The 14,557-nt window shown below is 49.5% G+C and overlaps 1 protein-coding gene across 1 annotated transcript in view; it reads right to left on the reverse strand.

Annotated features, from left to right (window-relative positions):
• The window catches only part of PLS3 (plastin 3), a 49,552-nt gene extending 35,674 nt beyond the window's left edge, over positions 1-13,878 (reverse strand). Inside the window, exon 1 of the mRNA XM_030498410.1 lies at positions 13,797-13,878. The gene's annotated coding sequence lies outside the window, so the exon portion shown is untranslated. The remainder of the gene's footprint in view (positions 1-13,796) is intronic.
• Between the last annotated feature and the right edge of the window lie 679 nt (positions 13,879-14,557).

A 14,557-nucleotide genomic window follows, 5' to 3' on the forward strand; every position in this document is an offset into this window, starting at 1 on the left:
AGTGGAAGGTGTCCCTGCCCGTGGCAGGAGTTGGAACTGGATGAGCTTTGAGGTCTCTTCCAACCCAAACCATTGCTTTCCTGCCCACTCCAACTCTAGTTGGCAATGTCAAGAGATGCCATGCTAATATGGGAAGCTGTACAAGACAACTAATGAAAATCATGACGATGCACAAGTCCCTGGGAATGCTACACCAGCCCCCGGGGATTTTTGGGAAGGATTTTGCCAGCAAGCACCTGTAGCTCCTGCCTAAAACAAGCTGTTTGCTGGAATAGAGCCAGCTGCACTGGAGAAGACAGGGCCAAAATAATAACCAGGTGGAAGAGAAGCCAGGTAATCTAACCATAAAGACAACACCACACTTTAAGCCAGGGCTCTAGAGAGCAAAGCTGAGTGGCCAGCCACCATTCATTTTGGCCTGGGATCCGTGACCATTTGCCATGTGCCAGACACTCCCCCCATCCAGTTCTGTCCACATTCTCTTTCAAAGATAAAGACTTTAATGACATTATGCACCAATGGAAAGAAGCACACTCCCCGGTGCTTTGTGATACAAACTGAGGCTCTATGCACTTCTTGCCTTCACCTTCAGTTGCAACCAACTGCAGCAAACATTGCACCAATGTAAACAGCTCTGGAAGGATTTGACAACTAAAGAGCAAGCATTTGGCTTTAACTCCTCAATTTATCAGTCCTTATAAAGCAAAAAAAACCCAACCCATCTTTGCTAATTTCCCCCCCTAAAAGCTTCCTGAGCTGCTCTTTCAGTGAGCCTGTCATCAGGAAGAAAGCAAGACATCCATCAGGCTCATGCTTATTTAATAAAACCCTTGCATATGCAGCAGGGATGGAAAGTTCGCCTTGATTGAAAACACGTTGCAAACCAGAGGAGGATTCTGCAGTGCAAAACAGATCCGAGGACTTCGCTTGAGCTCCAGCTTAGCAGTGAACAGCGTGGCTATGGACAGCTCAGAGCAGGGAGCCCTGCAGCACCAAGGAAGTCAGCGGGTATGGCCAGAACACCCTGCAAAGGACATCTCATGCCTTGGTATTTCATAAGGAAATCGGAGGCTCTACTGATGTCAGCTCCAGGAAATGAGCCACAGGCAGATGATGCCGGAAGCGGCTTTATATTTAGTACTGAGTCACCCAGTTGATTGAATTCAAAAGACACAAAAGGTGGGTGTGGAGAGGGGCGATGTGGGGGAAAAATGAACAAGTTATTCCCTTGAGACCATGAGCAAGAGGGACTCGGCTGTGGGGTGGGGTTTTCCGTAAAGGAAAAGACAATCTCGAGCTGACCTGGGATCCCTTCCTGCACTTTCACTGGAAAACAAGTGGCCAGATGTGCTGCACTGCCCAGGGCCAAGCCAAAGATGTTGCTGGGTTTGGGTACCACTGGGATCTGCTCCAGTACGTCCCATTGGCAGGTCTCAGCAGAACACCAGCACTTCTGAGGCACTTTGCCATCCTTTCTGCTACGTCTTTGGTGAGACAAAGAGAGGCCTCTGGGAGGAACTTGGAGCTGAAACTGTCTTTAATCCAGTTTTGCAGCTCCACCTAAACCACTGTGAAGTGCACCTTGCACCTATCACATCCCAAAGAAAACACTGTCCTTTGGGTGATGACAGCAGCATGAGGTGAAGGCTAATGAAGACGGAAGCATGCACAGAGAAGCTGACCCAAGTAGGGCTGGCATCACAGCAGGCTGCCATCCACAGGCCACCCTGTCCCTCCCCATACTCCTCCTCAGCATTCCAGCTCAGTTTTGGGCCAAATGGACATCAGCACAGGGAAGGAGGGGCAGAGCACGGCATCCCAGTTAGACCAGCTCAGCCACATCACAGACTAAGCCACTGGAGAAAGGGTGGCACTGGAGTGGCAGGAGGGTCCAGCAAGCACAAACATACGATTCCAGCTTTCACTTCAACTGTCAGGTCTGCCCATCAGCCAAACTAGTCATAAGATTGTTTTTTGGTGTCTCTTAAAACTTCTCTTTTTCTGCATGCCAAAAGACCTTAGTGCAAAGAGCTACGTTTCTATTAAACTGCAGTTTTTGCAAACGAATCTGAAGTTTATTCCATGAAGATGCAGTCCACATGGATGCTTTATACATCTCAGTTGTAAATGTGTCAAAACTGGATGTTGCCAGAAAATGGATCAGAACAGCTCCTCTGTGCAGAAATCTCAGGCAAACAGTCATTTGTGTTCTGCAGTAGTGCAATTCTAGTATAAAATACTATTTTCTTGAGTAGTGACTTAAGGCAAAGTGTCATCTGGAGCATCTTCTCCAGCTGAGCAGGGGATTGCCTAAGCCACATCAAGGTCTAGTTGCCCAGAGTTGCTGTCTTTCACCTATACACAGGAAAGGGTTATACCACTGCTGCTCCAACCAGCAAATAGACGTTTAGCCAACTGTCCGGACCAGTCTGCTGCAAACCGTTCCTGGCTGGTGGGGTGGCTGTGGGACACTGTCACTGGGTGGTTCTTCAGCCCCCCATAACCCACCTGCAGGCCTCTTCCCACCATCAGGAAGGTTTTGGTGCTGGGGAATCAAGGCAAAGCAGGTAGAGTCACAGACCAACCTTGGCAGCATCCCATACACCCATCCCAGCCTAGGAGGATCTTTGAGGAGCCACTGGTACTCATCGGAATGTCCTGCCAGATGCTGGAGGCAGAAGATTTCAGCACGTGGCTCATCATGTTATGCAAGTGGGCCTAGAAATTCAGCTGTGTTGAACTAGTCCAGAATCTCATCTCAAGGGACCCTGAAGCTTTTCCTGGTATTTAGCTCATGCCTGCATTTGTTGGCTTTCTCCCTTAACTGCTCTTTTTGTCTCAGACCCCAACAGAAATCTGTAGGATTCAACTCACTGGGATATTCCAGGGAACTGGAATTCATTTCTGTTTCAGAAAAGCAGGTTTATTAGAACTTTCTGCTTTTATTTTCTTTTTTCTCTGATTTTTTTTGAGGGAGAGGGACACACATAAAACAAGAAAGCTGGAGATGGGCTTTGGACGAGGGCCTGTAGGGACAGGACAAGGGGAATGGCTTTAACCTGCCAGAGGGGAGATTGAGATGAGCTCTTAGGCAGAAGCTCTTCCCTGTGAGGGTGCTGAGGCGCTGGCACAGGGTGCCCAGAGAAGCTGTGGCTGCCCCATCCCTGGCAGTGTTCAAGGCCAGGTTGGACACAGGGGCTTGGAGCAACCTGCTCTAGTGGAAGGTGTCCCTGCCCGTGGCAGGGGGGTGGAGCTGGATGAGCTTTGAGGTCGCTTCAACACAAACCAGTCTGGAATGGATGTGCTGAGAAGCAAACTTCAGGAGCTCCCTTTTCAGATGTGTGGAGAGCTGATGTGGTGCTGGACTGCCACTCATACACACACTGCAGCTGTCACCCATAGCCTTCAGGTCCCCAGAGCTCCATCTTCCCCACACAGCTCATTACACTGTTAATTATAAGCTGTTTCCTGTTTTCCAGCCCATAAAAACCAGCTACTAGCAGCAAACTGATCTCTATGCTGTGAAGCCAGTCTTTGCTCTCCTGCAGATTTCTTATACTCTCAAGTCCATCGCTGCTGCAGAGCTTAGTGCTTTATCGGTAAGTATTTAAAAAATAAGATAAAATAAAAAAAACCAACACACAAAACTCATCCTACGAAATAAAGCCAAAACCAAACATCTACAGATCCTACATAAAGCCAAGCCTAAGCAAGGTATGTTAGTCGACAGATGACCCAAAGCAACTTTGCAGCTCAGGTAGGAGGGGAAGATCTATGGCTGGGAGCAATAACACCAGTGTGTACAACGTGTTACACCAAAGAGGTCTAAATGCTGATCAGGAATAGTAGATACGAGCATTACACATGATAGAAAAAAGAAAGTGCAATACCTTACTATGTGCCAACTTGATATCAACCCAGTGCACAAAGCTTTAATTGGTCAAGTCAATTATTGACCAGTACTGGTTGTAAAGGCTTCCCTCCCGTGTACCACGGGGTTTCAAGGCCATTAGTACAGAGCTCTTTATATAGACCTTCAGAAGACAGGAAGCAAAGGGACCAACTAAAACAACCCTATATAACCCAGACAAAGGGTATATACCCCTTAGAGAAGAGGGAGGCATGGAAGGAGGCATAAAAGGTCTTGCCATCAGCAAGGGTCTAACTAAAGCAGGCTAGATGCTGCCGTAACCATCCATCCCGGAGAGCTACGGTAACATCCAGCAGCTTCTTATCTGGGCAGGAACAATGTCAGTTCAGGTTTTTGACATGAAGTCTGACTGCGCTGTCTTTGCTTGAGCATTTGGTTTGTACAAAACAGTGGCAAGAGCCCAGCTGGAAATGAGATCAACAAGAACATTACAAACGGGTGGGCAACAAGGGCAGGATCGCACTGGAGCCTCCCATCTGTGTCCCCAAGGAAAGCTTATCCCTGATCTCAGCCAAAGAGTGCAGAAAGGAGCAGGCTAAAGTTTAGGGCAGACATTAAGTCCACTATTGAAAATATTTTTAGTTCGGTTTCCCCTCTCTCCTTATGGAAAGGTGAATTCCACTGAAGTGAGGATTGAGAAACTCACTTATTACCTCCAGGAGCACTGAGAAACACAAACACATTTGCAAATGAATTTCCATTTGTTCCCTGCCGACCCCCTTCAAAGTGCTGCTGTCTCAGACACAGGTCTTAAAAGCAGGGGCCTGTGTTTGCTTGCACAATACCCATCATAACTGTACCCAGGATAACTCTACATACACCCACAACACCCTATGGATTCCCTAAAATAAAGCCCTCATCCATTCTTGGAGGCAAACCGTTCTGTGCAGAATTCAGGAAGAAAAAGCTTAATTGCAATTGTTTTGGAACTCATTTCCTTTATTTCTGTGACCAGCTGGAGACGAGCCCCTTGTTCTATGCTGGGTCAAGGAAACGTTTAACTACAGGATTTATATAGAGTATCTATATATAGATATATGTGTGTGTGTGTATATATCACCACAGCACTGCAGGTGCTCAGCAGCTATAGCAGAAGACAGTGTTTAAACCCAAGGAAAACAGTGACAGGCTGAAGCATCAGCCTGCTCAATAGTGTCCTGCTGCAGAGGCTCCGAGGCAGGAGAACATCCAAGCCTGTCCCTGTGTCGAGACTCAGCAACCTGGAATCTCAAAACCACAACCCTGCTCCAAACCCAAACAACGCTCCGCAGCCCCTTCCCGGCTGATGAGCAGGAAGGAGCTGGAGACTGCGACGGCAGCGTAAACAAGGAGCTGGGATTTATGATCCTTCAGGCATTGTTTAGCAGCTGAAGCATTGCTTCCCAAAATATGAATGCCAGTTACAGGGATGGGGAGCTAGAGGTCAAGTTTCCACTTGATTAGCGCTGTTCTGGACACACGGAGAGCTCTGTTGCAGTGGCTCGGGCACAGCAACTGCAAGAACATGTGGGACCTCATTCACCATCCCTATCCTTCCCTGCAGGGCAGTGTCACAGGGAGCAAGTTCAGTCCTACTGCTTGTGGAAGCAGAGCAGGACACTTCTACCTTGTGGCATTGGAGAGACGCTGGGAGAAGCAGATCAGCAATTCCCCTCACTACGAGAGAGACACTGGCAGTGTTCAAGGCCAGGTTGGACACAGGGGCTTGGAGCAACCTGCTCTAGTGGAAGGTGTCCCTGCCCATGGCAGGGGTTGGAACTGGAGGAGCTTTAAGGTCTCTTCCAACACAAACCAGTCTGCGATTCTATGAGACCTCCTGCAGAACACAGTGTCTCCCTGAACCACAGCCCACTTCAGCACCTCCTATTGGAAACCCCAACACAGGACAGCAGCACTTCTGGAGTTACTCAGTCTGTTTCATCTCCCAGGGTATCTGATTTTCTTCTTCATGGGTTTTTTGTCCCCCAGATTGGTGTTTTGCAGGTTTCCCCTTGTCTTGAGCTGACCCTGCAGTGGGCAGCAGCTCCTGTTGCCTTGTTTAAATCCCTCTATTTATACAATTTTTAAAAGCAGCCCAGACAGCATTTTTTAAGAAAAATTCAGTTTCCTCTAGCAAAGCCCCCATCTGTAGTAAAGCCCTAAGTGCAGGAGTCAGTTTTTCCACTCTAAGAACTTGAGATCTGAACAAATAGCCCCTTGACTTGCAGCTAAAGTAAAAACATGCAACCAAGTTAGACAAAGGCTGAAGGCTCTGTCCATAGGCTTTGAGAGAAACAAAATCCTTCTAGCAGCCTTCATCACTGTCTACAAAGGTTTTACAAGGGAGGCGATATTTCACATTAAGTTTATGTTACAGTCTAGTGTAGAAGAACCAGAAACAGAACAGGCCAAAGCAGAGTCTACAAAAACTGAGGAGAAAAAGGCATTTCAGGGAGACATTTGATCACCAAGGTCACATAAACCATTCCAGGCCCACAGAGCACACTAGCCATCAACAGTCATGGAACAGGCAGCTCCCTGCCTCCTCCCATCGCACTCCTCTGCTCATTTATTCCCACCCCAGCCCTAAAGAACCATGGAGGCTTATGGCTAAGCTGGTGGCTTCAATTGCTAGGCAGTACCTCCCTTCCTCCCATTCAGCCAACTCTCTCTGCTAATAAGGATGGACCAAGGGCTCTTTCCAGGTCACTGGACTACAGAGCCTGCAGTGCAGTTTTCAACTCCTACAGGTCCTGCAAGCAGCACGGCTAAAGCTTTACTCGATACCTACAACAGCTACGTGGCTGGCAGTCAGGCGCTTGGCTCTACACCTCCCCGACACCGGTCACTGCAGCACTGCTGGATGAATGAGCAGCAAATGCATTTTCTGAGGTGTTTTATAGCCAAAGAGCTTCCTATGGCTACCAGAGCCCCAGACACACCAGGACGTGAACGTGTGGTGTGTAGCCTTCAGCCTGCCCAAAAGAAAGGCTATTTTTAATCCAAGCCTACGTAGGGTGGAGCTGTCTCCAACCAGGCCAAAAAGTCACTGTAACCCACAAGACCAACGTCTGGCAACCTTTGCTTGCAGGCTGATGTCTGTTCTATTTTGGGGACGGGAAGAATTTAGAATAAAGAGAGATATAAATTAAAAACAAAAGAGGCTATGAAAACTGAATAGAGGGAAGGGCCAGACTTATCCTGTGTATTTTGGTCTAAAGAACAGGGCTCTGAGAACACAAATCAGAATGACTTTATTTTCCATTTCCTACAGCTGTTTATAAAGCATCACTTATACCCTGCGCTGACAAGAACACAGCCCCAGTATATTGCATGAAGAGCCAACCTGTGGCTCCTTGCACAGCATGAAACCCCTGGAGGATGAGACAGGAAAATGGTCACCAGCCACGGGCATACCACTACAAGGTTTCCCATCTCAGAGACCAATCCAACAGCCGTTGGGACACTTGCTTGCTTTGTGACATTGGGACTGCAGAAAAAGGCAAAGCAGAGCCACCAAAGTAACCTGAGGATTGGCCAACAAGAGAACTTTTGCTTATTTAGGGTTTATGGCCAACAGGCAACCAGCCCCCTAAGAGCACAAATGTTTTGTATGCTCTCAGCCCCTAAATGAACCCAAGCTCTCCTACCTAAACATACCAGTAGGTTTTATTTGTTATGGGCACTGCCTCAACTTGGCATTCAAGCCAACTCAACATAGCCATTTACTTCACCATTTTAGTCCCACCTTCCTTGCACTACGCAGGTCATTCGTCTAAAAGAGGGTACATAGAGCTTCTCTCACCACCTTCAGATGCCCCTTTAACATCCATCCATCCATAAACTGTGAAACACTCACACAGGCATCAGCATCTCTGGAGCTCCTTCTTCACCTGACCAGGGCTGGATTATAAACCCCACTATAGCAGTCTGCAATTACTTGTTGGCAGAACAAGCACTGGGCTAAGCAGAGAACCAGCAATGATGAACCTCAAACACTGCTATCATTTCAGTCATGGACTTCATAGAATCCCAGACTGGTTCGGGTTGGCAGGGAGCTTGAAGCTCATTCACAGACAGGGACATCTTCCACTACACCAAGTAGCTCAAAGCAACACTGTGAAGTTCAACCCATATTTTATAAGCACAGCAGCAAGACCGGATGCTAAATGCCTCTTAATATACGTGTTTGTGGCCAACATCACTTCTTCCTTCCTTGTTTCACCTGTAAGTGACAGCACCAACTACCTGCTCTCTCATTTCCATCACTAAGGGCTGTATGTGATGGAGAGAACAGTGAATAAGGCAGCAAACTCTGTTTTCAGCTTTAAAAAGAAAAACCAAACCTAAACAAAAAAGCTTACTTCAAGCCATCACAGATTAGGCCTCCTGCAGAGACACTACACCTTATCTTCTTTTGAAGATCACAGTAATAGCCTCTCTTCCCAGCCCTGCAGCAGGGACTCCCACAGCATCTGTGAGCTGTCACTCCTTCTACAGGAACAAAAACCTACTGAAGAGGCAGGAGAAACAGCTGTGAGCGTTTCAGAGAAGGAAATGAGACAAGGAGACTGGTTAGAAGCATGTGGCCCATATGGATTGACATGAGCATCCAGCAGCAGTCCTATCCAGAGCTACCCATTTCAGACACTTGTCCTGCTCCCCACATCCTCAGCTGCCTGTCAAACCAATCACTCTTTTATTTCTTCCATACCGATTCCCAAATGTCAGTAGTGCACAGGCTGGATCCCAGCCTGGTTTGTGTTAGGAGGGACCTTAAAGCTCATCCAGTTCCAACCCCCTGCCACGGGCAGGGACACCTTCCACTAGAGCAGGTTGCTCCAAGCCCCTGTGTCCAACCTGGCCTTGAACACTGCCAGGGATGGGGCAGCCACAGCTTCTCTGGGCACCCTGTGCCAGCGCCTCAGCACCCTCACAGGGAAGAGCTTCTGCCTCAGAGCTCATCTCAACCTCCCCTCTGGCAGGTTAAAGCCATTCCCCTTGTCCTGTCCCTACAGGCCCTTGTCCAAAGCCCCTCTCCAGGTTTCCTGGAGCCCCTTTAGGCACTGGAGCTGCTCTAAGGTCTCCCCTTCAGGAGCCTTCTCTTCTCCAGGCTGCCCCAGCCCAGCTCTCTCAGCCCTTCCTCATAGAAGGCAGGGTGCTCTTTGCATGGCTGGCAGATTACACAGGGAATACCAACACCTTGAAGAAGCAAATCTACACCTAACCTAGCCCTTCACAAAGGAAAGGGATCTGCAAGAACCAGGAGACTCCTCACAGGCTTCAAGTGAATCTTGCAGCACACAACATGATGGAAAGGTGTTATGAAAGTCTCTACTTCAGAAAAACCTGACCTAGAGGCAGGAAGAACATCCAGGGCAGGAAACTTGAGCCAGGACAGACAGGACAAGCCTGATCCATCACCTACAACTTCAGAACTGAAGAGCACGAAATAGGCAGCTGCTAAGGCTGAAGCTGTACTAAATGCTGCCGTGTATAAGCACCACCCGCCCCATGCTATCTCGAGCACAGACCACCCTGGTCTGAGCTACTTCCAGCTCCTGCCGTCCAATAAATCCAAGAGAGACAGTACACCCATATGAACACCCAAACCTGAGTGTGTGAAGCAGGGGCACAAGAGGAACACGTTCACAGCCAGCAGTCACAAGCTGAAAGAGATACAGCCACCCAGTCACTGCCAGCGGAGCTCCAGCATGGCCAGTTAGCATCACACCACCCAGAGCCCAGAGTTTAGACCATCACGCAACTGTCTTCAACCATGAGATCCCACCTCTCACCCTTCCCACCTCCTCATCTACCAGCAGCAAGTGTAGCAGGTACCTCCAGGCTGGAAAAGGGCTTCAATGGTGCAAGCAGGGAAAGCTGATTCTGTATTAAAGCCAGACTGGTCATAGGGGAAACAGTCCTTCCATGCACCCACCCCACAGCCAAGACCTGCTCGCTACAACCAAAGCCACTGCTGCTTGTGCAATAGCCCAATTCCCAACAGGAATGCATGTGCAAAGACGTCAACAGATGCCTATCAAAGGGTTTAGGGACCAGGGACAGGAAAGAGCAAGGTGATATTATGCCATTCATTAGAGTAAACCAATAAATACCGATTTAATACAACCTTGCATCACCCTCATTAAAAGAGTTGGTCTCAGTTTTGCAACGTATGAAATGAAAGGCTACTCAGGAATGTTTTGCTCTGCATGTGCATTCAGGTTATTTGATAAGGTTCTGATGTTTGGTATTTAACTGTACCTTTCACGCAGACTTGGTGGTAGAAGTCTCTGGAGTCATGTTTGGCTTTTTTTGATGTCATTAGCAACTTTCATTATTCCATGAGCTCAATAACCCAAAACCCATACACAGAACACTTAATGCATTACAGCATTTAGTTCAGAAGTGCTGACTACTCAAAGGTCAATACATAGTTAAAAAATATTAACACATCATATTGTGTCTATTCCCAATACGACAAGAAATTTCTTGGTAGTAACTAATATGTTAGAAATTAATGTCTGGTCTTGCCCCATGCAGGTTGATGCTGATCAGTCACATGTTTGTACAGCTGAGAGACGAGAAGCTGCTTTTAGATGCTGAATTGCTGCTCTAATATACGTGGGGGCACAAGTAACGGACAAAACACCAGCTTTAAACCATGTTTCTTTTGCTGCTTATTGCTACACTGGAGCACACAGGTACAAACCATGTTGCAGCCACTTAAATGTCACCCATCGCACACCCTGCAAATCGCACAGTGACACTGTAGCAGTTGACATCTCTTGTGCTTCCTTCTACACATCTGCTTTCTAACTCTCTTCTGGGCCATATCCCTGCACAGGGTTCACCTGCCTCCCAACACACAGGTCTAGAGCCACCCCGGACCACCATCAGTCAGCTGGGACCATGCTTTGCAGGGCATAGCTGGAGCTATAGGAAACTCATGCTGGAATTATGGAAGATGGTCAGATACTGCTTTGCCATCACTTCCTCAACCACTGGAGCTGGATCTATAGGAAAGTCATGCTGGAATAATACAAAATGACCAGACACTGCTTCGCCATCACTGCCACAGGCATTTCACAGGCAAGAAAATCAAGCTAACAGGCCTGTATCTGAAGTGGGACAGAGGATTCTGGTCCACAGCACTCAGTGCTTTAAGAAGAGATGCAAAACGTTGTAACTGAAACCAAACAACCCACAAACTTTGCCTCTCTGTGTTTTGCCACCCATGATTTAATGCTACATAAAACAGGTTACCAAGAACACAGAGTGTACTTGAGTAACATCACCAAATAAACTACTACTATCTGAAATACCACCACCACAACAACCCCAAGTGCTAAATGAAGCTCTTGTAAGCAATCAAGTGTACTTACTACTGATCGCTATCATTTACTTTGATAAGGAAGTGGATTCAAATATCTCTATAGAAAGATGACGGGCACACACTCCTGAAGCTTGCTGCCGATCAGGAAGAAAAGCATCACACAAAAGTGCAACTCCTGCACTGATGGCTCCAAGCAGCAGAGCACTTGCAGATTTACTACACAAAAGACAGAGACAACATGAAGTTTACTTATAAAGCTATTCACAAGGCACTTGGATCACCCAGATCACTTGCAGCTGCTTAAGCAAGATTACTGAATTACTGTCCCCGACACCCTTTTCACTCCATCATTGAGCTGCACTCCCAGCTGCTTCCTTCTCTTGTGTTTCCACTGCTCTAAAGCCAGAGAAGTTGCTGCACTAGAGGCAAGCGAACACAGGAAGGAGTTACCAGAAGATCCTGCCTGAATGGATTCAGCAGCAAACCCATTTCACAAGGCTGCAATTCCTTCACTCACCATCTTAATCTCACAACAATTGAAACCCGGAGCAGAGGAGTCAGTAAGGGAGCCGCAGGGGAAGGAGTTCCTCTGCATTTATCCCAGATCGGAGCATCCATCAGCCAAATACCTAATGAAGTCAAAGACCTACTGAAGTCATCAGTCCCCAGAGCCCTCCTCACTGTGAAGCTAATCTAGCCAAAACCAGCAAATAGGTTTCTGGAGTTTTGGGCATTCTTTAATCTAGGGAGATGTTTGCCTACTTTATAGGAGGGGAAACTTGGTCACATTAGCTTTGATAAGAGAACAAAGACCCTGATTAAGCATAATTCTTTATAGCTAGCACTGAATCACTGAGTTTAATAATCACATTATGATCTCTTAACCCAGACAAAGAATGAGTAATTCAGCTTTCACAAGCAGAGAATTCCTACAGAGGAGCTTGGTTACAACCAAGCAACATCCTCAAATTGTTCAACTTTTGGCAAGATGGACGAGCTGTGATAACAGCAGTGTTTCAGAAAGGGTTCTTTTAGCAAATCATGTTAGAACATACTTTTTGTTTTGTTTAGAGTTCCAAAACAAACCAGCAGATCTGGAATTTAAGCTCTCTGCGTGCAACCCTCCACAGAAGCCAGCAAACACCCCCAGGGCAGAAATCAGCTGCACAATATTGCACCCGGGGGACTCCTGTCCCTAATCCCCCCCAGATCACTGCTCTCCACTGACAAACTCCCAGCAGCTCCCCTTTGCACAAGGTTTCTTTTCAAAGCAGATTGGATTTCCAGCCGTCGTTACGCACAGCACTAACACATGTTGATCCCTGCAACTATTCCCTCTTTATATCCAGGTTCCAGCTGTTGTCTTTAAAGTTACCCCGAGCAAGCCCCCCGGCATTAAGGAGTTTTTCTTCTCGGGTTACCAGGCTTACTGGAGAAGTCACAAGTGTTACAGGTTGAACAATAGCCCCACGTTGTCATGCAAAAGCAATTTACCCGAGATATCTATTATCTTTTATAGTCTCTTCTACAGACCGGCTAAAAACAGGAAGCCCAGCTCTCGTGTGCACACGCATTCCACTGGGATTGTGTAACAGCAATAACAACCTCGGAGGCTGATTCAATGGCATTTGCTCGGAGCTATACCAACAGCTCTCCTGAACAGACATAAATGAGTTCAAGGGATGCCCTGCTCGGAGGTATGGATGCTATTACAGAGCAGACACATGCAGCCCAGCCCAGGGAAGCATTAACCGGAGGTGAGATTCCAATCCGCGTGTCTCGCCGCTACTCCACTTGGATAAAAACTTCCAACTGGAGCACGGTGGTGCCTGCAGAGCTGGTGAGCACCCGGGCTTGACACTATCCGTTAGAACCCTCACAGCCTGCGCCGCCCAGCCTTCCCTATGCAGAGGAAACCCCAAAGCTCCTGACAAACTCCCTGCTCTTCCCCTTCCCTTCGCAGGCTCCCAACAAGAAGCCATTGTTCGGGGGAGCGGGGTGACACTTCCTCTACCAGTCCCAATTAGAGATGTATAAAAATAAACCCACGCAGCTGTCCCGCCGCTTCATTTCGCTCCACTTCAACTGGAGCAGAAGCCGGCTCCGATTTCCTCACGTTTTCTGCTCTTTGGGAACACTATCCCGCACAACACACAAGCTGGACGCGAACGGAGTGCCCCTTCCAGCACCGCTCAGCAGCACCCGCAGCTCGCTCCGCCTCGCACAACACCCCAAGTCTGGCACAACTCGCGGCTCTCTCGCCCCGCTCCAGCCCCGCAGCCGGAGCAAGTTTTCCCGGGAAGATCCAGACAAGCGCCGTTCCACCGCCGCGGGAGCCCGGACAGGAGCGCGCCCCGCGGACACGTACCCCGCGTCCCGGCGGGCACCGCTGCGCGCTGGGCTCCGCGCCCGCCCCACCGCCCCTTTGTCCTGGGACACGCCGGGCCGGGAGCGGAGCCGGGAGCCGCACACACGCAGTCCCGCCGCCGCCGGGATGCTCCGCCCGGCCCAGCCCCGGGAGGCGGCGGGGAGACCCCGGCAACTTACCGCGAGTGGAAGCGGTGCCGGAGCAGCTCCGAGGAGCACCCACCGCCCGAGCCGCGCCGAGCCGAGCCGAGCCCCAGCCCCGCTGCCCGCGCTCCGTGCGCCCCAGCCCCGCCTCCCCGGCCGGATTGGCTGCCCGCCTGCCCATCGCGTCATCCCCGCGCGGTGATTCGCCGGACGCGGAGCCAATCAGGGCGGGGCGGAGCTGAGCCCCAGCCAGGGCGCGCCGCCGTCCCCTGCCCGCGTCCCTCGTGTCCCGCACCCCTGATGCTCGCCCTGGGGGCAGCGCTCCTGCAGGCGGGCGCCTACCAGCGCCCCGCAGTCCTGCGCTGCCAGAGAACCGGTTTGGGTTGAAGGGAGCTTAAAGCTCATCCAGTTCCAACCCCTGCCACGGGCAGGGACACCTTCCACTAGAGCAGGTTGCTCCAAGCCCCTGTGTCCAACCTGGCCTTGAACACTGCCAGGGATGGGGCAGCCACAGCTTCTCTGGGCACCCTGTGCCAGCGCCTCAGCACCCTCACAGGGAAGAGCGTCTGCCTCAGAGCTCATCTCAATCTCCCCTCTGGCAGGTTAAAGCCATTCCCCTTGTCCTGTCCCTGCAGGCCCTTGTCCAAAGCCCCTCTCCAGGTTTCCTGGAGCCCCTTCAGGCACTGGAGCTGCTCTAAGGTCTCCCCTTCAGGAGCCTTCTCTTCTCCAGGCTGAATCAGCCCAGCTCTCCATCTTGTCCTCCCAACACTGCATCCTTTCTCCCGCACATGAGCAGC

Source organism: Strigops habroptila, chromosome 9 (assembly GCF_004027225.2).
Source record: "Strigops habroptila isolate Jane chromosome 9, bStrHab1.2.pri, whole genome shotgun sequence".
Classification (NCBI taxonomy): Eukaryota; Metazoa; Chordata; class Aves; order Psittaciformes; family Psittacidae; genus Strigops; species Strigops habroptila.